The sequence below is a fragment of the Grammomys surdaster genome, unplaced genomic scaffold (assembly GCF_004785775.1).
Source record: "Grammomys surdaster isolate TR1022 unplaced genomic scaffold, NIH_TR_1.0 194, whole genome shotgun sequence".
NCBI lineage: Eukaryota > Metazoa > Chordata > Mammalia > Rodentia > Muridae > Grammomys > Grammomys surdaster.
This window is the reverse complement of record NW_021604639.1, coordinates 10772705-10798004: the sequence shown is the minus strand read 5'-3', so window position 1 is coordinate 10798004 and position 25300 is coordinate 10772705. Positions and strand designations below refer to the sequence as shown.

The following is a 25300-nucleotide window of genomic DNA, read 5'->3' as shown; positions in this document are numbered from 1 at the left end:
TCTATCTATCTATCTATCTATCTATCTATCTATCTATCTATCTATCTTCCTATCTACTATCTATATCACTGAATAACAACTTATCACAGATTTAAATATTATTAAAACATCAGATGATACTCCACTGATATGTTAAATTTTATGCTTATGTACAGTTAAAAGATAAGTCACATTTAAAAGATTGTCTTTGAAATGAAAACAAATAAACACGTTGTATATTTAAGAACCCAGAAATAAATATCAATGCATGTTACCCAGTGATGTTTGGCAAGATGTCAAAGCCTTTCATTGATACTAAGACAGATTTTGACTGATGGAATTGAGTAAAACATTAATGTAAAATGCAAAACAAAGAAGTCAGAACTTTATCTCATATAATATATGAAAATCATCCTAAAATTGATCCAAGATTTCAATTTTGATGGCAAGACAGTAAAACCAGGTTGTAGACAATGATATGTAAAAGTTATGAGAAATAAAATGAAAAATGCTGAGAAATCACCAACGTTTAAAACTTATGTGCAGCAAAAGATACAATCAAGAGAATAAATGACAAATCACGAGACAGAACTTTTCTAAAAGGGTTGTTTGAAAATGTAGCTTTCTTTGCTTACTATATAATTTCCTGTTTTACTGCATTCTGCTTTGCCAGCCACACCATGATCTCAGCATACAAATAAAGGAAGGGCTAGGAAATAAGAGAGAAAGATTTGGACTTTCAGTGGACAATACATAGAACTCACTCTGTCTCTGCTTCTTGTTATAGATAATATTTCTGAAAAGATTAATGTGATATTATACAAATTTATAGCCTACTTGAAGCTAGTGAAGAAAATAAATTTCTGCCATCTACTCCACTCTTCACTAGAATATTCATATTTCACAAAGCATTAAAAATAGTTGAAGACTCTTAACTTCTCTTCAAGAACATAAACCTCTGTGAATCTAAATGCACATACCTAAACATAATGAAAGCCAACACAGAAAAGAAAATCCACTTGTCACACAATAATCAAAACATTAAATGCACAGAACAAACAAAGAATATTAAAAGTGGTAAGAAGAAATTCCAAGTAACATGTAAAGACAGACCTATCAGAATTACACCAGATTTCTCAACAGAAACCCTAAAAATCAGAGGAGCCTGGACAGAGGTCATGCAGACCCTCTATAGAATGCAAATGCCAGCCCAGGCTACTATACCCTGCAAAACTCTCAGTCATCATAGATGAAGAAACCAAATATACCAGAAAAATTCAAATTTAAACAATGTCTATCTACCAATCCAGCCCTACAGAGATTTCTGGAAGGAAAACTCTAACACAAGAGGGGGTGGGGAGTACTTGCACCTAATAAAAAATAAGACACTAATCATTTCCCAACAAAACCAAAAGGAGAGAATCACATACACATAATGCCACTTATAATAACAAACATAACAAGAACCAACAAGCATGTGTCTTTAATATCTCTCAATATCAATGGAATCAATTCCCCAATAAAAAGACTTAAGTTAACAGACTGGATACATATGCAGGATCCAGAATTTGGCTACATATAAGAAACACACCTCAATAACAAAGACACAGACTACTTCAGAGGAAAAGGATGGAAAAAAGTCTTTCAAACAAATGGTCCCAAGAAACAAGCAGGAGTTGCCATTCTAATATTCAATAAAATAGACTTTCAACCAAAAGTTATCAATGACGTGGGGAAGGACATTTCATATTCATTGAAGGAAAAAAACCACCAAGAGAAAGCCTCAATTCTGAACATCTATGCCTCAAATGCAAGGACAACCACATTTATAAAAGAAGCTTTATTAAAGATCAAAACACACATTGAGCCCCACATAATAATAGTGAGAGACTTCAACACCCCAATAGACAGGTTATTGAAACAGAAACTAAACAGAGACATATTGAGGTTAATATTTAAAACGGCGCTTGTGTGGGCCAACTATCTATGTGGCAGAGGCTCTGCTTAGCTCAGGTGGCCATGTTCCATAGCCTGAAGCCAAGTGCTCCACAACTGGAAGTAGCCAGTGGCCACATGTGTGGCACAGCTAGAAAGGGCCAGCCAGAAACACTGGCCCTGGCTCCCATAAGATGCCAGTGTGGGAGATGGCTTAGCCAATCCACCACGCTGCCTCCACAAAGCTTGGCTGAACCCCAGGCAATACCCACCATCCACGTGGTACCCGGTGGAAATGAGACTCTAAAGCTTAATATTATCCAAAGGCTTTATATAATTGGAAATGCTCAATTAACAAGATGCCCATACAATTAGAGTTGGAACCCAATATTTAACATTTTGATAAGTTGCTACCTTAGACTGCACTCTGACATCCGCAGCCATCTTTCCCTCTCTACTCCTCTAGTTGCTCCTCTTCCTCTCCTCTCTCCTCCCACATTAGCTCCTCCCAAATTACTGAGTTTTATTATAAAATGGTGTGTGTGTGCGCGTGTGTGTGTGTGTGTGTGTGTGTGTGTGTAAAAGAATATCCCAATACAGAGACACAGTGAAACTAATAGAAGTTATGAACCAAATGGATTTAAAAAATATATAGGGAGAATATTTCACCCTAAACCAAAAGAATATACTTTCTTCTCAGAGCCTCATGGTACCTTCTCCAAAATTGACCTTATAATTGGTCACAAAACAAGCTTCAACAGAGACAAGAAGATTGAAATAACACCATGCATTTTATCAAATCACCACAGACTAAGGCTAGACTTCAATAACGACAAAAACGACAGAAACCCCACATAGCCATGGAACTGAACAAGTCTCTATTCACTGATAACTTGATAAGGGAAGAAATAAAGAAATTAAAGACTTCCTGGAATTCAATGAGAATGATGATACAGTATACCCAGACTTATGGGACACAATGAAAGCAGAGCAGTGCTAACAGGAAAATTCATAGCACTAACTGGCCTCCTAAAGACATTGGAGAGATCCTACACTAACAACTTAGCAGCACAGCTGAAGGCCCTAGAACAAAATGAAGCAAATACACCCAAGAGGATTAAATGGCAGGAAATAGTCAAACTCAGGGCCTAAATAAACCAAACAGAAACAAAGAGAACAATACAAAGAGTCAACAAAACAAAAGGTGGCTCTTTGAGAAAATCAACAAGATAGATAAACCTCTAGCCAAGTTAACTAAAGGGTAAAGCGGTAGTATCCAAATTAAAATCAGACATAAAAAAGGAGACATAACAACAGAAACTGAGGAAATTTAAAAAAAAATCATCAAATCATACTACAAAAGCCTATACTGAACAAAGCTGGAAAATCTAAATGAAGTGGATGATTTTCTAGACAGATACCACTTACCAAAGTTAAATCAAAAGCAAGTAAACTGTCTAAACAGTCTCATATCCCCTAAGGAAATAGAATTCATTAAAAACCTCTCAACTCAAAAAAGCCCCGGGGCCAGATGGCTTCAGCATGTTTTCTACCAGACCTCAAAGAAGAGCTAATATCAATACTCCTCAAACTATTCCCTTAAAATAAAAACCAAAGGAACACTACCTAATTTATTCTATGAAGCCACAATTACTCTGATACCTAAACCACACAAAGACCTAACAAAGAAAGAAAAGTTCCAACCAATTTCACTGATGAATATCAATGCAAAAATATTCAATAAAATTCTAGCAAACTGAATTCAAGAACACATCAAAACCATTAGTCACCATAATCAAGTAGACTTCATCCCAGGAATGCAAGTTTGGTTTAATATATGAAAATTCACTAACATAATCCACTATATAAACAAACTCAAAGGAAAAAATCACATGATCATCCCATTAGATGCTGAAAAACCATTTGACAAAATACAGTACCCCTTCAAGTTAAAAGTGTTGGAGAGAGCAGGAATTCGGGTCCATACCTAAACATAATAAAAGCAATATACACCAAACCAACAGGCAATATCAAATTAAATCGAGAGATACTTGAATCAATTCCACTAAAATCAGGGACAGGACAATGCTAGAGCAATAAGGCAACAAAAAGAAATCAAGGGGATAAAAATTGGCAAAAATAGAAGTCAAGGTATCAGTATTTGCAACTGATATGATAGTATTCATAAGCAACCCCAAACAACTTCAGCAAAGTGTCTGGATATAAAATCAACTCAAATTAACCAGTAACCTTCCTTTATACAAATGATAAACAGGCTTAGAAAGAAAATAGGGAAACAACACCTTTTATAATAGTCACAAATAATACAAAACATCTTCGTGTAACTCTAACCAAACAAGTGAAAGATGTGTATGACAAGAACTTTAAGTCTCTCAAGGAAGAAATCAAAGACTTCAGAAAATAAAGAGATTTCCCATGCTCACAGATTGTTAGGATTACATGGTAAAAATGGACATCCTACCAAAAACTATTTACAGATTCAATGCAATCCCTATCAAAATTTTAATACAATTCCTTATAGACATGGAAAGAGCAATTCTCAATTTCATATGGAAAAACAAATATCCTTGGATATCAAAACAATTCTTTATAATAAAAGAACCTCTGGGGGAAGCAACGTTCCTGACCTCAAGCTGTACTACAGAGCAATACTGATTAAAAATTGCATAGTATTGGTACAGGGACCGGTTAATCAATGGAATGGAATTGAAAATCCAGAATCAAACCCACATATTATGGACACTTGACCTTTGACAAAGAAGCCAAAAATATTTCAGCAACCTGGATAATATTTTTTGTAAACCATAACATTCTTTGATTTCATCACTGAAATTTTAGAGACTGTGATGTCTGTGTGTTGCCTATTTTGTTACTCTGCTTAGCTGGTGTGTTCACAGGGAACACCTGCTGGTGTTTGAGGATGGGGTGCAGCGATAACAGGCGAAAGGGGTCATGAGATGGATGGTCTATGGGTTTAGACAGCACAGAGTAGCTGTCAGGCCACCTGATCTTCTGGAAGATGTAGCCTGTGGTTGAGCCTCAGACTTACATATGAACTGGTAGCTGGGACACAGAGATGCGTGTTGGGTGGGGGTAGGAAGGGATCAGGAAGAGTGTTCTGTTCCAGTGCTAGAGACAAGCCAGAGTGTCTAACAACCATTTATAACTCCAGTTTCAAGAGAGATCTTCCTTACATTCAAGGTCTCCTCATAAACTTGCAAACATCACACACACACACACACACACACACACACAAACATCACACACACATGTGCACATGCATGCACACACTACATACATACATACATACATATATACATACATACATACATAGAGCTTTTTGTGGTCCGTCAACTTAGACTTGAAACAGTCTTAGCACTCTACATTTTTTATTATTTAACTTTCTATTGATTCCCTGTGAATTTCATATTATGCACCCTGATCCCACTGCCCCTATCCCTTAATACCTGCCCTCTGCCCTTGCAACCTTCTCCCTGAAAGAAAAATATATCTTGTTGTGAAAGGTGTGTTGTGTCACAATGTGTACCACAGTATACATTCTCTCTTGCCTATTGTTTGGTGGTTGGAAGGGTGGTATAAGGGTTTGAAGGGTGGTAAAGGTATAAGAATTCAATAAAATAATAAAACAAATACTCCAACAATACCCCCTTCTCCATAATTCTTTACTTGAAAATGTGCTTTGGGCCCTGTCTTAATTGTACATCTCCATAGTTCACCCTTTATCTTGGTGTCCAATTCCCCTCAATCTTCCTATTCATCTTTGCCTATTATTTTTTTCATTATGCTATATTCTATTTTCCCTTTCTTTGGATATCTTTTTCTACCCTAAGTCCATTACTAGCTAGCTAATTTCTGTGGTTATTTGGGTGGAGAAACATATTTTAAGCTTAAAAGCTAACATACAGGTGTACAGGAAACATACTATCTATGTCTTTTTGGTTCTGTGTTACTTCACTCAGGATAAGTGTTTGTATTTCCATCCACTGATCTGAAATGTCATGATTTCATTTTTTTTTACAGTTGAATAATATTCTATTGTGTAAATGTACTACATTCTTACTACCCATCTATTAGTTAATGCACAGTTGGACTGCTTTTAACTTCCAGCTCCTATGAGTAGAGAAGCAATAAACATGGATGAGCATGTACATAGTAAGATGTAGAGTCCTTAAGATATGCATCCAACCAAGATTGGTATAGATGTATCATGAGGCATATCAATTTTCAGATTTTTGAGAAACTGTCAACCTGATTTCCATAGGGACTATACATGTTTGAAGTCCTATTCAAAATGAAGAAGAGAATCTCTGTTGAGTCATATAGTCCATTTCAAATTGGGTTGTTTTCTTGATGTTCAGTGTTTTTGTTGCTGCTGTTTTATGTGTGGTAGATAGTAATTCTCTATTAGATGTCTGATTGTTAAAAATACTTTTCATTCTGTAGGTTCCCACTCTACTTGGTGATAGTATCCTTTGCTGTATAAAATATTTTAGTTTCATAAGATCCCATATATTAATTGTTCTTAATGACTGCCAATAGTGTCATCTAGAAAGTCCTTTCCTGTGTCAGAGAGTTCAAGCTTACTTCTTAATATCTAGTAAAGGAAATCTGGTGTTATGTTGAGGACACTGGTTCACAATGTACAGAGAATGAAGGACCTTGGAGCATTCAGCCTCACAGAATGTCTTTATCAACCCCTTCCTTTGAGGCTTAGGGATCTTTGTGGAAGAGGAGGAAGAAAGATTTTAAGAGCCAGAGATGGAGCATGACTTTAAGGAATCTATCTTACAGACATAAGACTGGTGCACAGATGAAGTCACAGAGACGGTGACTGCATGTAGAAGACTCAATAGGTGCAAACAAGACAAAGTCCTAGCACTGAGGAGAGGAAATGGACATAAAGTCCTACTCAGAGACAAAAAGCTATCTGCAATTGAAGGGGGAAAGGGGAAATCAATTTTCTCCAGTTGAATGTTACTTGTCCCCAATGCCTAGGTCATGTTGGCCCAAAAAATGGACTCCATATGGATGCCATGTTTTGTTGTTGATTGTATGTGTGTGTGTGTACATGTGTGTGAATATGTATGTATGTATGTATGTATGTATGTATGTATGTATGTATGTGAGAGAGAGATAGAGAGAGACAGAGACAGAGACAGACAGAGACGGAGAGAAAGATGCATGCCTGTAGAAGCAAGATGTCAAAGTGTTAGTTATACTTTAAGCTCTATCCACCTTTCTTTGATCATCTCTCATTGGCCTAACTGGCCAACCATCTGCTCCACGTGTCCTCTGTCTGCCTCTAAATACTGATATTACCTGTGGGTGCCCACATCTAACAGGTTTTTTGTGGGGGTTGGGGAACAGTCATTACTCACAGCAGAATAGCACTGTGCTTTAGTGCCTTAACTCTGAAGTGAAGAATGCCAATGAAGGTATACAACATCTTCTTGTTATTCAGTAAGGAGCCACAGACACATGCCTCACTGTGGCCAGGTCACTCTACAGCAAACAGGCTGTACTGTGTGGTCTGGAAGTTTTCCTCTGAATTCCAGTTGTTCTCACTCTTCCCAAAGCCTTTCCCTGTTAGCCTGAAAAAGTTGCACTACTAGACAAGTACTTGAAACATCCGCATTTAAAAAATAATGTTCATGCCACAAACTATAGGACTCCATTCCATCAATAGACTTGTTCCCTTTGCTCATTGAAAAGGTCTAGGGAAGATTCAGAATTCCTAAGGTTCTTACCTAAGGGAAGGAATCACCCAAACCAAAAAGGGTTGGGATCAGCTGGTAGTTACCAAGCAGTGTAAGTGGAAAAGCCAGACCCTAAGGGAGCTTCAACTCAGATCCTAACTGTAGTACTTTCCTTTCTCTCCCTGGCAGCACAAGGAGGAGAGAAGCGTGACTGTGAATGAGATATGACGCATGCCCTGACAGGACAGAGATTGCTGCTGAAGTGTTGTCTCACCTGGACAAATCCACTCGTGATTTTACTATTTGAGTCTTTACTCACTGGAGTGCTTTATGTTCACCACATTGTAATTGACAGCACAGAACCGTGTGTTGTTTGTGGCTTTTGGTAATGACATTTAAGATTGGCTTCTCTAGGAGATATGGACTATCCATATCGACTTCCACAGTGAACCATAGTCTATCTATCTATCTATCTATCTATCTATCTATCTATCTATCTATCTATCTATCTATCTATACCTCTCAAGACAATCAAAAGGTGTATCATGATACCATTAACCAGGATTTTCATGTGTGGAGAAAGTGGAATCTCCTTAATTTCCATCAGCAGGAGAAGCTCTAAATGATATGTGGCATACTTGTAATCAAATGCAACATTACTAAGCAATCTATGGAATGAATTGCAGTCACATTAATGGATTTCACAGATATGCTGCACAATGGAAGCGAGGCACAAATAATATAATTGATACTTTTTAATAGTTCTTTAAAATACCACGATTTATTTATTTATTTATCTATTTATTTCTGTTCATTAGTATATTTATTCACTTTAAACCCAATTGCAAACTGCACCCATCTTCCAGTCTCCCCTCATTTAACCCTTTCCCTACTTCCTCCCCTTCTCCTACGAGAAAGCAGACGCACCCTTCTGTGTATTAACCCACGCTGACACATGAAGTCACTGTAGGTCTAAATGTATCCTCTCCCACTGAGACCCAGACAAGGTGGCCCAATTAGGGGAATGGAATCCACAAGCAAGCAACAGTCAGGGACAGTTTCTGGGACAGTTGGTGGGGAACCTGCATGAAGACCAAGCTGCACAATCTGCTGTATATGTAGGTGGGGAGGTCTAGATCCGGGCCAGGCTTGCTCTTTGATTGGCTATTCAGTCTCTGGGAGCCCCCAAGGGTTTAGGTTAGTTGACTCTGTTGATCTTCTTATGTAGTCCCTATCCTCTCTGGCTCTCTCAATCCTCCCTCCAACTCTTCCACAAGACAACCTGAGCTCCAAGCTGGATGGAGCCTCTCAGAGGACAGATATACCAGGCTCCTGTCTGCAAGCACAAGAGTATCTTGAGTAGTGTCAGGGATTAGTGCTTGCCCATGGGATGAGTCTCAAGCTAGGCCAGGCATTGGTTGGCTATTCCCTCAGTCACTGCTCCATCTCTGCTCCTGGACTTCTTGTAGGCAAGACATATTTGGGGTCGACAGTTTTTTTGGGTTGGTTGATGTGTTTTTATGTGAATAGGTATTTGGCCTGCCTGCATCTGTCAACCACCTGCATGTAGTACTCATATAGACCAGAAGAGGGCATCAGGTGCCTATATAACAGAACTTTGTGACCCACCAAGAAGTTTCTGGAAGCAAAGCTTGGTCCACTCTAAAAGAAGATGATGCTCTTAAGAGACAAGCAATCTCTTCTGTCCTTTTGTATACTTTCTAGTAAACACCTTCTTCAGACGCCAAATTGGTAGACATTAGTTCTATAATATTGGAAAGCATACAGAAAAGTTATTAACCACAGTAACAGTGTCTTTGAAAATAATGAAGTTTTACAAATTTCATCCTGACCTGGTATATAATGCACATGAAATGGCAACTTGACATTAAAAATAATCATGTATCCTAGCCCTATATGTTTTTCTTTAATGGAAATCTATGTATTCTAGGTTTAATGGAATAAAAAAAATCTATCTCATCAATACTTTAAATTTACACTCCCACTTTAAACCTCACAGTAGTTTGATTATTTTCAATTTAGTTCTTTTACGAATGCTGAATGAGGATATAAGCTATAAAATATTGATCTGTATTTTAACACTGTATATAGTTATCTAAAATCAGAGAATGGTGAAATGGCCCAGTGGTTAAGAGTGGTTGCTATAAAGCCATGGGAGCAGAGTTTGTATCCCAGCATCCATATAAAGAGCTAGGTCTCACATGAATGTTTGTTATTACATCCTGAAGTGATTGACCACATTCTTCCAGTACATCCAGCATATATACATGAATATTTAACATTTGAAGCATGTATTTTAAAGTGACCTAAGTAATGAATGCATTAGTAATGTCTAAGTCATGTTGCATGTTATAGGAAAAAATCCAGAAGCTGTCAATTGTTTATCAACCACTAAGCACTATTCTGTGCTGTCCCCTTTACTGTGTATTTCAGGATTACACTTCTGTCAATAACAATAGAAAAATTTAAGAAAAAAATTTGCAGAGAAAAATTTTAAAAAGTTTAAACTTTTAAAGTTTAAACCTTGATCTCTTTTTTTTTAAATAAAATTCTGAGACTAAACTCAGTTCATTAGTTATTTTTTTCCAGTAAATAATTTATTTATTCACTTTCCAACTTGATTGCTGCCTCTGCCCGTGGTCTACTTTAACCCACCCCGGTTCCTTTTCCCCTCTCCTTCTCTTCTGAGAAGATGGGGGTATCCTAGATATCCTTTGACCTTGGCACATCAAATTTCTGCAAGGCTAGGTGCATCCTCTTCTACCGAGATGAGACAAGGTAACACAGTTAGAAGAACAGAATCCACACAAGAGAAACAGCTTTAGGGATAGTCCTGGTTCAGCTATAGGGGGACCCCCATAAAGACTGAGCTGAACATCTACTACATACATGGGGGGAGGGGCAAGGTCTTTCCAGATTATGCTCTGTGGTTGGTAGTTCAGTCTCTGAGAGTCCCCGGTGGTCCAGATTAGTTGACTTTGTTGGTCTTTAATATAGGATTTCTATCCCCTTTAGGATGTTCAATCTTCCCCCCTCACAACCCTTCCACAAGAGTCCCTGAGCTCTAACCAATGTTTGGCTGTGGGTCTCTGCATCTGTCTCACTCAGATGCTAGGCTAAACCTCTCAAAGGTCAGTTATGCTAGCTTCTTCACTCCTGCAAGCACAAAAGAGTATCATTAATAGTGTCAGGGATTGGTGCTTGCCCATGTGCTAGGTCTCAAGTTGCACTGGGTATTTCTTGGCTATTCCCCCAGGCTCTGTTCCATCTTTGTCCCTGCATTTCCTGTACACAGGACAAATTTTGGGTTGAAATATTGTGAGTGGTTTGTGTCCCTATCACTTTAAAAATACAATTGGCTTCTTTGTTCTTTATGTTGTATGGTATGAGGTAGATCATTATTTTCAGTGATGCATGATCAAGTAGAAGCTTCATAATGGCCAAATGAAAATAAATGTTTTCAGTATTATAAATATTCACACAATCTCTTCTCTAATAATATATAAATATGAGATAAAAATGAGAAAAACTAGAAAAACAAATACTTTATCATTATATAGTACTTTTTTGAAATTCATCCTTCATATAAAAATGAATGGTTTCTCTTCTTATGTGAAACACTGTTTTAAATTTCTGACTCCTCCCTTCTGTTGGTTGTCCATTAGACAGACAATAGTAGTATTTAAACAATAGGCACACACCATTACTGTTAACCCTTAGTTAGACAGTAGCACTGATTAATCATTAGCTGGGGAGTAAAAATGGTTAAACATTAACTGGTGAGTAGGCATGGCTAACTTTCAGAAAGGGGGTGTCCCTTGTTAACCATTAGACAGGAAGTTTATATATGACGTTTACCCACTTCTCCTTCAGGGCAACAGAAGACTCAGGACGTGCTTAGCCAGGGCAGTGATAGACAATGGGCTCCAAACAGAAGTGTGTCAAACTAAACGATGGCCACTTCATTCCTGCCCTGGGCTTTGGCACCTATAAACCCAATGAGGTAAGAGTATAGGATTCTCAGTATCTCCAGGATAGAGCTAAGCCATGTACAAGAGAGCCAAAAGTTAGATTTGCCCCGCATCAGTGTCTGATTGTGTCCCCACTTGCTGATTTTGTTTTCTTCTTAAATAGAAGTAACAGCCACAGCTACAGTTGGTGGCTGTGGGTAGGAGACTGAGCTGGTTCCCTAGGTAGAGTGTATCAGGATTCAAGCAGAAGAGCTGGGTCTATCTATATTCATGCTTGCTCTTTTCTGGGGAAAGATCCCTGCTCCTGGTGAGTCAGGAGGGAGGCAGGCTTAGTGGGGAACAAAGGGAAAGCCAAACTCTAAAGACATTTTCTCTGGTGGTGGGTTTTAATGCAGCATTCAATGGAGCTATAGGGTCCCTGCCTCAGTGGTACTAGTACCTTTGTTATAATTCAGTCAGCGATTTCAGGATCAGGGAGAAAGTATGTTTGTCTTCCCTGTTATTCATGCTGTGATCTAGGAAATCTGGGCTTGGAAGGATGTGGTTGTGGTGCAAAAGTCTTGTAATTAATTAAGAAAGAACCTGAGAAAGTAAGTTTGGCTCATTAGCTCAAACGTGGGACAAATATGGGCTAATTTTGATTCTGTGAAGACACATTTCTGTGACAATTACAATATCTCTGGAGATTTTGTTGTGTTTTATAAAATAGGATGTGGGAATGCAAGGATAGGGGTACTAGAGTCTTGCCTAACAACTGGTCTTAGGATGACTTTGAAAGACAAGATTCGTAGTATAGTAAATTCCCATCTAGGCTCACTTTGAGCTAGGTCTCAGAACATTCATTTCTAAATACCTCCTTTGGTTCCTTCCCTAGGTTCCCAAGAGTAAGTCACTGGAGGCTGTGTGCCTAGCTCTAGATGCTGGATACCGCCATATTGATACTGCTTATGCATACCAAGTTGAAGAGGAGATAGGACAGGCCATTCAAAGCAAGATCAAGGCTGGGATTGTAAAAAGAGAAGACCTGTTCATCACTACAAAGGTATAGTATGCAAGTATGCAAATTATTGAAATCTAGTAAGGCAGCAGAAATTATATTACTGCATCAGAAGTTGGTTAACAATATGAATTGAATTAATGGGTAAGGGAAAGTAAAGGCAGATTTAACTCTACATGAAAATAATTTAATTAGTGGACATTATTTTATTAGTATATACCTTATTTTTTAAGTAATTTTTTCATTGTTTATTAAATGAGCTAACATTTACCCCCAAACTATAGCTGAGTTCTCTTTGTTAAGGAAGAGTAAAGTCAACACTGAGTTTAAAGGAATGCTTATAACTTTCCTTCAAGTACAAAAAAATATTTCAGCAGTAGAATAAATGAATATGCATATTTGGGTCATCTATTAATCCAGCATAACTTTCATTCTTCAACATCTGTAGCTTTGGTGTGGTTGATTTAGACCAGAGCTGGTCAAGCCTGCTTTGGAAAAATCACTGAAAAATCTTCAACTGGATTATGTTGATCTTTTCCTTATACATTACCCAGTGCCAATAAAGGTAAGTGATTTGAATTGTTGAACGTATATACCTTTGGATAGCAGCATGGATATCATTTTTATGGATGGTAGAGATAAGTTACTATTATAACTTCATAAAAGTTAATTTATATGTTACTAAACTTTTGAGTAGGTTCCACATAGGTTTTATTGGATTATGAATTGACATAACCAAGCAATTTCTAGAATCACGGATTAGAGGTAACTTCCAGGAAAACTTGGATTTACATATCTTTTCCATATTTATTACTAGATGTTTGCTTAAGTTTTTTTCCTTTTTTTCCTCTCTTGGTGGTAAATGTTAACTTAAGACAACCTCAGCTTCAAGTTTATTAACGCATTATAGCTTCTTTGCATCTTTTCTTACTAAAATCAATTTAGTATACAGTCCCAATTGGCCATCCTTGGCTCACATGTCTGTACCTCGGTCCACATGTGTTCTTATTCAGTACTTATTCTGGGACAGGATTGATATAAATTCTTGCTGTAGGTCAAGGACATGCAATGGTTGGGTTCCCCAGTGAAAATATGAAGCTTATTTTTTCTTTTCAAAAGAAAGAATACAAGTTAACTAGGAGGTCTCATTTTATTGTTTAGAAATTATTTAGGTGTAGGGAATATATATCCGTATATAAACTTACTGAGAAGTTCAGTAACATATAAATGAGTGTATTTGTGTGACAGCTCTGGCACTGCCGGCAGTACGGAGCTCAGGTGTAGGCCTGGGGATTAAAGAAAGACTCAGACTCGGGCCATCAATTATGAGAGAATGCCAAAGCTATTACTGGGCAGGTTCAATATATATACTCCAAGCCAGGGAAGGAAAAAATACAAACTCAGGAAAAAACAGGAACTCAATGGGGAGGCAATAGGATGTCAAGTGTAAATTCCCTTCCTTGGACACCATGTATTGTCAGGATGTTTTGATCCTAGAGGAACCGCATAATGTTACTTACTAGACAGCAGCATATAGAAAGGCTCAGCCAGGGCATATCAGTCCTTCAGGTCCTACATTTGTGTGTATTTTGTGTGTGTGTGTGTGTGTGTGTGTGTGTGTGTGTAACAATTAAGAAAGAGAGGCTATGAATTTGAGAGATAGCAAGGATATTTAGGCAAATAAAATATGTAGACAGGGATTGGAGGGAAGAAAGGGAAAGCAGGAAATGACTTACCTATATTATAATTTTAAAATCAAAATTATTATAAGAAAGTGAATATATAATTATCCACACAATTCAAATGAATTCAATAAACCAGGCTTCAAAAGGTAATGTAATTCTAAACACATACCAGTTTTTAAACACAGTATACAGAATGATGCCTCATTCTTTTATGGCTGCATACTGTCTTATTTCCAAGATATTCTTTTAAATGTTTTAAAAAACATGAGTGGGTATTTTTTTTGTGAATATGTCTATTCACTATGTGCATGCCTGGTGCACATGAAAATCAGAAGGTGGCATTGGGTCCCACGGGACTGGCATGGTCTAGTTGTGTCTAACTATGTATGTTCTGGAAATTGAGCCCAGGTCCTCTGCAAGAGCAGCCAGTGATTAATCATTGAACTATCTTGCCAGTTCCTTCCACATAGTCTTAAACACCTTACTGTAGACAAGATGCATGTTTTGTGAGATTGTTTTAAAGTTACTTCTCTTCCAGCCAGGGGATAATCAATCTCCAGTAGATGAAAAAGGGAAATTTCTATTGGACACTGTGGATTTCTGTGACACATGGGAGGTGAGTACTTTCCAAAACAACAGTAAAGCAAGAAGAGAGGAAATCAGCTCATGTTCACTTGGGTGTAGAAATTCATTTTTACGCCTACATATTTGCGGGAGTGGTAGGGGAGAAATGCATCATTAAAATGCAAGGGCATGAAATGAAGAAGGAGTCAGGACAGGAGGTGTATGGATATTTTGCCACCTTGTGTAGTAATATCCTTGACTTTCTAGTACTGTTACAGAAGTTCCTCTTTGGCTGACATCTGCTTTATTATAATCCCCATCTTGATGTTTTGAATTTAAATCCAGTGATCACCTGGGCAATAAACCCCGTCCCACTTTTAGTGCCTGTGAACAACTTAGGGTCTTGTACTCACTGTCAAGTGTCTACCACTGAACAATATATCTAGCTCTGGATGATTTGTCCTGTAACTGGTCCATACTATGTTTATATCCACATGGTCAGATTTAAGTATGACACTTTATTGTCCCTTCTCATCCTCAGATGTTGGAGAAGTGTAAGGATGCAGGATTGGTTAAGTCTATTGGGGTGTCCAACTTTAACCACAGGCAGCTGGAACGACTCCTCAACAAGCCAGGATTGAAATACAAACCTGTCTGCAACCAGGTGAGCATCTGCATCCCGCTCTATCTCTCAGGCTTTTCCCCACTTCTGTTCTACTGATGCCTGTTTAGATGCCCTCTATCCAAGTGATTTTCGTCTTATGGAAAAAAGATTATAAGAGCATCATTATTATTTCAAAGATGCGGGGGATTCTAATTTTAACCTTGGACTAACCTTGGAGTATTGGTGAGAATGGAGACATGGAGACATGCTATGGTGCCCAACTGATAAACAATGTGGAGATTTAGTGTTGGTCCATCAGGCAGAAGTGAGGGCAGGGGAAAGTGAACTTCTTCCTGAAATAAGAAGAATGAATAGACATGGGATAATTTATTGAAAAAATGGGTGAAGACAAAAATTAGTCAGTGGCCAGAATTTGCATAGAGTTTATGCTTCTCGCCATCTTGTTATGGTCCATCCTCAGGGTTCCTTTAAGCTTAGCTGTTGGCATCTTTAACCAATGATCCTTCTAGCTGTCCATTAACTATATTTTTTTTAACACAAAAACTTGCCCGGTCAAATGTTATCAGAACAATGCTCCCAAATTAGTTCTTTTGTTCTTCAAGAAAAATTTGCAACAGATTGATCTTTTTAATTCATGTGGGAAATGACATATATTTTATTTTATTGGTTTTAAGCATTTTTATTCATCATAATATGAGCATTTGATAAAATCTGATTTTTTATCAACTTATTCTATTGTAGGTTGAATGTCATCTTTATTTGAACCAGAGTAAGCTACTAGATTACTGCAAATCAAAAGACATTGTTCTCGTTGCTTATGGTGCTCTGGGGACCCAACGATATAAAGAATGGTAATAAGTTAAAAGGAGAAAAACCTGAAGGAAGTTAGTACCCCAACACCCAGTTTTCAGGGAGAGCGGGATCTTTCTTTAGAAGAACTGGTGAAGCATTATCTTAGTTTCTTTTCCTGTTGCTCTGATAAAATACTCTGACAAAAGCTTAATGGAGAAAGGGCTTATTATGATTCACAATTCAAGGGCACAGATCATAAAGCCAGGAAGTCAAGGTGTCAGGAGCTTGATCCAGGTGACTACTTCTTACAGATGCAGAGAATGATGAACACTAAGACTCAGATCACTTTCTCCCTTTATACAGTCCGGGATCCCTTGCTCAGAGAAATGGTCCCAGACAAAATTAAAATGGGTCCTCCCATAATACTTTTTCATAAGAAGATAATCTGCCATAGGCATCTAAGAGACTCATCTTACAAGTCATTCTAGATCTTTTCCAGTTAAGAATTATCCATAACCATTACACTCAGGCTAGAATGGGCCCTCTCTTGTATTAAGTACTGTAACATAACCATAAGCTTGGCCTTATGAGCTCATTCCTGATTTCCTTCTAGGGTGGACCAGAACTCCCCAGTTCTCTTGAATGATCCAGTTCTTGGTGATGTGGCCAAAAAGAACAAGCGAAGCCCTGCCCTGATTGCACTTCGATACCTTGTTCAGCGTGGGGTGGTGCCCCTGGCCCAGAGTTTCAAAGAGAATGAGATGAAAGAAAATTTGCAGGTGATGCACTCTGGTCCTTAGGGTTCTTAAATAGTATCATCCATATCCTTGCTTCCTTCAATTCTATCAGAATATCTTTGAGATCAAGTTCATATCCCTAGCATTTCCTAGGCATATGAGTTTTCACATATATTGAGAAATGTTTTGTCTATCATATAAACCCAGCATGACTTGACAGATTTAGTGTGGGAGATGATATAGAAATTGGTTTGCCTTGTCAACCAAGTATTGTCTACCTCTTGCCCATGGACTTCTTTATTTTCTGAAATGAGGGATCTGGACTCAGTTATTTTGATTCTAGAAATATCTATTGTTTTACTATTATTTCCCTGCATACTCAAATATTCTAATACTCATACAGATGCATGCATACATACATACATGCATACATACACACATATATACATACATGCATACATACATACATACATACATACATGCATATATGTCAGTCAATTGTATATTCCTGTCATATTTATTTACCTTGATTATTTTTTAAAATGTCAATTAAATATATTTTATTATAGTATAATATTTTATCAGTTACTATAAAAACTAGTTTTAAATAGAATTTCATGTATAGAACTATTATTTACCTTAGTGTTTGTTAACTTAAAAACTTGCCTTACTTTAGCCTGAACTTAGTGAGAATTATCTACACTGAGTCCCTTCACATAGCTTCAAGGAACTGTTGTTCATATTTTCAAGTTGATGAGGCCTCTGAAGCTCAGATGACTAATTGAGCTTTTCCTTAATTCCATATACATTTCATACAACTGACAAGTTTCCCAGGTTTTATTTCTGGACTTAGCTTTAAACCAAGGCAATGAGAAACCTTTTATGACAAAAAGAAATTTGACCCATCATTTGGTCTTTAAAATTCAAATGTCCAGTGCAAGTTACACAGCAGCCAATATTCAAGGTGTAGAAATAGACACCACTTCTGTAGGTGAAGGAGATTAAAACACTTTAACAGTGCGCAGACCAAGAACTGTAGGTTATAATCATTCTGCTGCATTTACATAGTCTCAATTGTATTTATTATATAATTCAGAAGTGTTTTCTGAATTATCTTCTTTTAATTTTTCTTGTTTTCATTCTCTTTTCATTATTTCAGAAACAAAGGTGACTTACTACAGTCTTTATACTTTTACTTTATGTTTGAGATCACATCCTTTTGCTTGTTAGACAAAAGATTTTATTTCACTATTTTACCAAGGGTTTTTATAACATTTTCCCTGAAACTGTTCTCTAGAATGCCATTGTTATTAGATAAAAATATAAATCCATATATGAATGTAATTTTAAATAAATTATTCAGAGTAATTACATTTATGAGTTCTTTCCCCTATTCAATTATTTTATTTACTCTCACCCACCACCCAGATTGTGCTTTGTATTAGATTTATCAGTTATTAAACTGTTGACAAATTTCCCTGTCCATCTCTCCATATTTCTCTGTTTCCACATTTTTAAAGCACCAAAAGACCTAACTCTGTGTATGTTTTAATATGTGAGCATACATAGTAATCATTTTAAAGTTAAAACATTTCAAATTTAATAAGAACATTTTTAAAGCCATCTCTTTTATTCTACATTAGTTTGGATAAGTCTTAACTTGCATAACATTGAAAAAGCATTGTTTGCACTTTATTTATTGATGAATCACAGAAATCTAACTCCCCATACAAGACAATGATTTGTATTTCAAAGTTTATTCTAGATTCCTTGGAAACTGTACCATAGCCTGTTTATGAAGTCAGCATTTTTTCTTCACAAGCTACCCTTGAGATTGCCTATTGTCTGTAATATTATGCAATTTTAATATATCTCAAAAGTAATTTCTTTTACTTTTACTTGGTCTTGATTAACCATGAATGTTTTGGTAAACAATGTTCATCATTTTTAGGAACATACTCATTACATTCCCTTTGATACTTAATATGTATCTCATTCAAATGCTAAACCCTTTGTACTTTTCTGACAGGTTTTTGAATTTCAGTTGTCTCCTGAGGACATGAAGATACTAGATGGCATGAACAAAAATTTTTGATACCTTCCAGCAGAGTTGTAAGTAATGTTGAGGAACACCTCAGCTCAATGTGTTTCAATTCAAGTGGTTTCTTCTCTCTTCCATTCATGCTGGTTCAGAAACTAAATGCTTATTTGTCTGCAGTATGTTTCCCATAGATCTAGTTAATACATTTTTTTCTAAATTTCTGAAACGTGGATATGTCAGCACAAAATACAGAGAAGGTTCTGAAAGTCATATTCAAAATAGGAAGGGAACCTTCGAGAAAAAGTTTAAGAGCTTTAATAGCTACCCAAAGATTTTAATTTCCCTTCATGACTCTTATGGTTACAAGATTTGATATTGGACATAGGTTTCTTGCAGAGTATTTGTTCATACTGTGAACCCTGAGATTATGTTTTTTACTGAAAAACACTTACCTTTAAATTGAGAGCTGTCTGCTTTTTGTGAACAGGATTAAATAAAGTCAACCATAGATCAAGAGGTAGAGCAAGCAACCAGTTGACAGGGAGTCTTCTGAGGTACCATGGTTCAGTGACTAATTTTTTTAAACAATATCCCAATCATTCCATTTTACCAATGAAAACTCAGGAGGCAGATGATGGGGTAAAAGCCTGCTAGGTCAGAGAAGGAAACATCCAACTGTCCTTTCTCCTTAGCTAATGCCTCAAAAGGATGTTTTCCTCCATTGTGACCCGCGTCACCTTCTCGCCAGCAAGAACGGACTCGGACACCAGGATCCTTCTGCAGCAAGCTTTATTCCAATGAAAATGAGGAAAGACCCCGAGGGGAAGAGGAGCTCTCCTTATATACCCATCGGGTCGGCGTGTCCCTACTCTATTGGCTGATGCGTCTTGGCAGAAATGACACGTCGGGCTGCGTCAGCTTTTGACAGTTACCGGCTGCTCAGGCATTCGCCTTACTGGTGTTTGATGGCGATTTCAGGAGGGAGACTACGCATGCGCGGCAGCGCACCACATCTCCCCCTGTTTTAAATATTAATTGGAGCAGACGGTCTCATTTCACTGGGTGCAATGGGCAAAGGCCCTCCAGGTGCAGAAGCTGAGACCCTGCATGGGTGATTCTTGGGGAGGTTCTGTAGCCCCTTTCGTTTGAGGCCTCATGATGGTACTGAGCCTGCAAAGGAGAGCAATGCTCAAATCCTTACCCGTCACTGGGTCGATCTCCCCACCCGAGATCGCCCTGTCTTAGGTGGACTGAGTCTTACTTGACACTCCGTCATTGACATAGCAGCCCTTATCATGGAACAGAGACCTTGTGGGCAAGAATAGTATAGGGGCTATCGATGTTAGTCCCTGAGCATGGACATCCAGATGCCGATAGAGTCACCATTTTCTAAGGCTGCAAAGGCCTGAGCCACCATCACCCTATCTCTCTGTCGTTGAGCTCGCATCCTACACAGCAGAAAAAGGGTACCCGCCAGACCCAGGCACAAAATAGCTCCAAAAAGTCCCACTCCCACCCACTCTTTAAAGAAAGAGAAAGCTGAAGAGATCCAGGAGGAGAGTCCCTCAGTCAGGGACAGATCCACGCGCATTGAGTTGATGGCCACCACAGCCGCTCTCAATTTTTTGAGTGTCTCATCGAAGTTTTCCGACCAATTTCCTGCAAGATATTGAAACAATTTCCTGGACAGATTAGCTACATTATGTCTGACTGGTATGGGTTTTGGAAAGGCAGATAATATGACCCATCATTGTTCCCCCAATATACTAGGAACCTGTATCCCTTGGATCAGCACGAGGGCTGTCATCAGAGTTTGGAGGGTCCGCCTGGGTGTCATCTTCTAATATCGTGAGTCGTCGCGTCAGTTGCTCTGGTAGCCAAAACAGGTTGTCTTCTTCCTGCGGAAAAACACAAACCGCTCCCCTGGCTCTTATAAAAATAGGATCCGGGCCTTTCCATTGTCTGGTCAAGACATCCTTCCATTTGACCATCTCTTTTGGCCTGTCAGGCTCTAAACAGTGACGGTCAGCAGCTGAATGGCCCTGACTGTCCAGATTTTTTTAAAAATTGAGGGTAAAAAGTGCTATAGAAACGGTGACTTGTGGCACTGAGGGTAGAGCCTCCTCGACTCCTCCTTTTTGTTTTATTAGATAAGACTTAAGAGTGCGATGAGCCCGTTCTATAATGCCTTGTCCTTGGGGATTATAAGGGAGACCCGTCAGATGGGTCACCTCCATTTGGCGACAAAATTGTCCAAACTTTTGAGAAGTGTAAGCTGGTTAAATTAAACTGTGTTTGTATTGCCAAAGGGCTGTTGTGACCACATGAGTAGCAATAATGCAAACAGCCAACAATTTATCATAGTCTATATACTGTATCTGTCGATAACTAACAGCTTACTCTACTCTTAGCAAAGCTGTTCCTCTTTCATCAGTTAATTGTCAAGGGGAATTAGGACTTGCATCTCCCTTGAGAATATTAAACAGAGGTTTACGTTCTCCTATGGTAAGCTGAAGATGAGGTTTTAGCCAATTAATTTCTTAATAACTTTTGAGAATCATTAAAAGTAAATCACTTTTTGTATGTACACCTCCAAGCCAGAAGATGGCACTAGATCCCACTACAAATGGTTGTGAGCCTAGCCTTTAACGGCTGAGCCATTTCTCCAGCCTCAATTATCCATTCTTATTGGAATTTTCTGTGTTACAATCTGCTTAAGATATAACTAAGTTCCCAAATACTGAAAAGATATTGTCTTTGAATCTTTTCTGGAGTGATAAGGACTCTAAAATTTAAAGCTCATTGTATTAGGGCAAAGGCGTACAGAAAAACTCCTTTAGAGAGATCAGCTAACAAAATATACAATGAATAATATACACTGAGAGATTTAAATGTTTAACTTTTGTATTAAAACAACAACAAATTTTTTTTTTTAGGCCATTAATCATTCTTTGAGGCAAGCTTTTTTAATGAATGGCTTCATGGGCTCTCAAAAATCACAAGCAAATTCACTTAATGTAAACCTCTCACCTTTACCAGGAGGTAAAGGAACTGTATAAAACAATCCTCTTAATCTATAATAATTTTATATGCATTTACTTGAATGGCAGCAGGAGTAGGCAAGTCAGGCTGTAGTGTCCCATTAGTTTTATAAATCTTAAGTTTGAACTTGTTTTGGATTAATTGAATAACCAATTTCTTTTAGCTGAGTGAGAATATCAGATAAAAGCCAATCTTGTCTTCTCTTACTCTAGAGCAATTCTTTTGTTAACAGGCACAGCTATAATGCCATGGAGGGAAACAGGCACAATTTTAATTCCTCCAGCATAATCATTATCTCTAACTCCTGGCCCATAAGCTGTTTTGAATTTCTTTTGAGTCTGAGGCTGACACCTCCCTAAGGAAAAAACAAGGCAATAAACACATTCTAGAAAACACCCTTTTAGAGGCAGGTCAGGACAAAAGGAATGTCTGAAATCCAAGCTCCTGCCTTGCCCACTCTGTACATAGCCTTAATTCAAATGTAAATGTTTTTAATCTTGGCCTATATCCTGAGGCCTGGCCCAAAGATTATCCTTCCTGCACCAAGGACAAGTTTGTCATGTAACCTTGGTCACCTGACTGTTGCTCAAGCCTCTGTTCCTGGGACAGTCACTTTAAAAACTATCTAAATTTCTTCATTTAAAACATCTTTTTACTTTACGGTTCTGTGCAAGCTATGGCCAGACCCTGATTGTATGAGGGTGCAATTTCATCACAAAGACGAATGTATCTAAGTCTGCTTGTATGGTCTGAGAGCTGTGTAGGCAGTTCAACCTGATTAACATTGCCTTCACACTGACCTTCTCCTAGAAGCATGTTAATATCCCAATCTACATGCCTGCCTGAGCATTCATCATGGCACTATGATTTTTACTAGTGTTACTCCAATCTGAACTCCAAATCAAGTAATCTCCTCCTGACAAAATAGGCAACTCTCCTCTATCCTCTTCTCAACCATAAACATGGATGAGTCAAAGAATTCCAAACTCACAGTTGAACTGCCAACTGTAGCCAATGGAATACTGGCAGTTTAACTATAATTTTGAGTTTCTTTTGATGAAGCAGCTTTTAATATCTCATTGAAGAGATACTGGTTTCTGAATGACTATAACACTGAGTTAGTTTTACACCAACTTTCTGTTACCAAAGTTGTAAATTTCTAATCACACCCAATAATTTAGAACATTTTTATACTTTTAAAACCAATCAGAAACAACAATGAAGTGGCTATGCATCTTATTTATTTAGACCAAACAAAATTTTTTGCCTTTTCTAGCTGTAATTTCAAGAGAAAAGCACCTTGTCACCGAGACTTTTCTAGGACAAAACAACTCTTAGCTTCTTTATAAAACCCAAAAAGCTATTGGTTTCTTTTAAAAGCAGCTTATGTCAACCTCAATTCCTGGAAAGGCTTTTTCAGCTCAGCTCAACTCTTAGCTACAGGTGTAGGGTAGCTTATCAGCCTCTGCTGTGTATATTAAGTCTGTCTTTAAAACAAAGTTAAACTAGCCCAAAGGTTGTATCAAGCAGTTTTAACGATCTTTTCTTTTGAACATGCAACAAACACAGAACATTTAGACAATGAAACAAAAAGCAAACACAAACACGTGGACATTGGCACGCCAAGGACAGACAACAAAGAAGGACATCTAAGAGCTAAATAAAGAGAAATTCAGGACGTCTCCCAAATTTCTTTCTTTTTCTAGATGAGCTCTGAAATAGCCTTTTCATTCTTTTTTGTTGACACAGCTCAGAGAGAGGACAACTGTTTTTCTAAAACCCTTTCTCTCTCTCTCATATTCAAGATGTAACTTTTCATCTCATTCATTGGAGATGTAGCAGGCAGCTATTGTAACACCTGAGTACCCTGCTTTCTTAATTTCCCAATTCTTTCTAACCCTGCTCTTCCACCTGAAGCAGCTCTTTCCTCTTCAGAGGAAGTTAGCTCCTCCGACTCAGAGCCACCAAGCCCCGAGGCCTCCAGCTCCTTTACCGGATAAAGAGATTTCTTTCTGAGGCCTCCGCCCCCTTCGTGCGCATCTCTCCCAAGGGCATCCTTTCCCTTACCTCTCACTTCCGCGGACTGAACGTCTTTGGAAGGGTCTGTTTTCTTAGGCATGCATTTTTTTCCTTTTTCTTTCTGAGCTCCCTTTTTTTTCTGAGCTCCTAAGCGCTTATCCTGCTCTGTTTCTGACATGCTGCCCTGTAATTCGTCTAACACTCCCTGGCCCGCCGCTACAGTCGAGTGGCTTTTCTCATCCTGCAAAACCAGAAGGAAGAGACCGAGCACCGCCTGGGGAGGGAGACGAAATAGATCAAGGCCAAACATGCCTCTCAGAGCTTACCTTTGTCTGCAGTTCTGAATCCACTCCGCGAGCGGAGGGTCTCCCTCGGTGCCTGGCGATGGTTCGGCCTGTTCCCGGGTTTCGGCACCAACTGTGACCCGCGTCACCTTCTCGCCAGCAAGAATGGACTCAGACACCAGGATCCTTCTGCAGCAAGCTTTATTCCAATGAAAATGAGGAAAGACCCCGAGGGGAAGAGGAGCTCTCCTTATATACCCATCGGGTCGGCGTGTCCCTACTCTATTGGCTGATGCGTCTTGGCAGATATGACACGTCGGGCTGCGTCAGTTTTTGACAGTTACCGGCTGCTCAGGCATTCGCCTTACTGGTGTTTAATGGAGATTTCAGGAGGGGAGACTACGCATGCGCGGCAGCTCACCACACTCCATGATATCTCAAAAAAAAAAAAAGAAAGTAAGAAAAGAAAAAAAAGAAAAAAATCCTTCAGTCTGAATGTCCTTTCTTTCTACTTCCTGTGCATCTCTCTATCTGTTTTCCTGATTTCCTCTTACTTTCTATGTTTTTTTTTTTCATGTTCACCTCCTGTCAACTGTTTGCTTGCTCCTCCTCTTGACCTATGGTTGACTTTATTTAATTCTGTTTACAATAAGCAGAAAGCTCTTGGATTAAAGATGGGTGCTAGGGCTAAGCTAGAAACAGGTATTTCTAGTAAATAACAAAATCTTAGGGTTCACAGTGTAACCAAATAACCTGCAACATAGGTTACAAATGGCGACAAACATAGAATGCACATATGCACATACATGTGCACATTTATCCTATCTATCTATCTATCTATCTATCTATCTATCTATCTATCTATCTATC

At 38.3% G+C, this 25300-nt stretch overlaps 1 pseudogene; it reads left to right on the top strand.

Moving 5' to 3' along the window:
• The first annotated feature begins 11592 nt into the window (after nucleotides 1-11592).
• LOC114623145 overlaps nucleotides 11593-25300 on the top strand; it is a 14621-nt pseudogene continuing 913 nt past the window's right edge.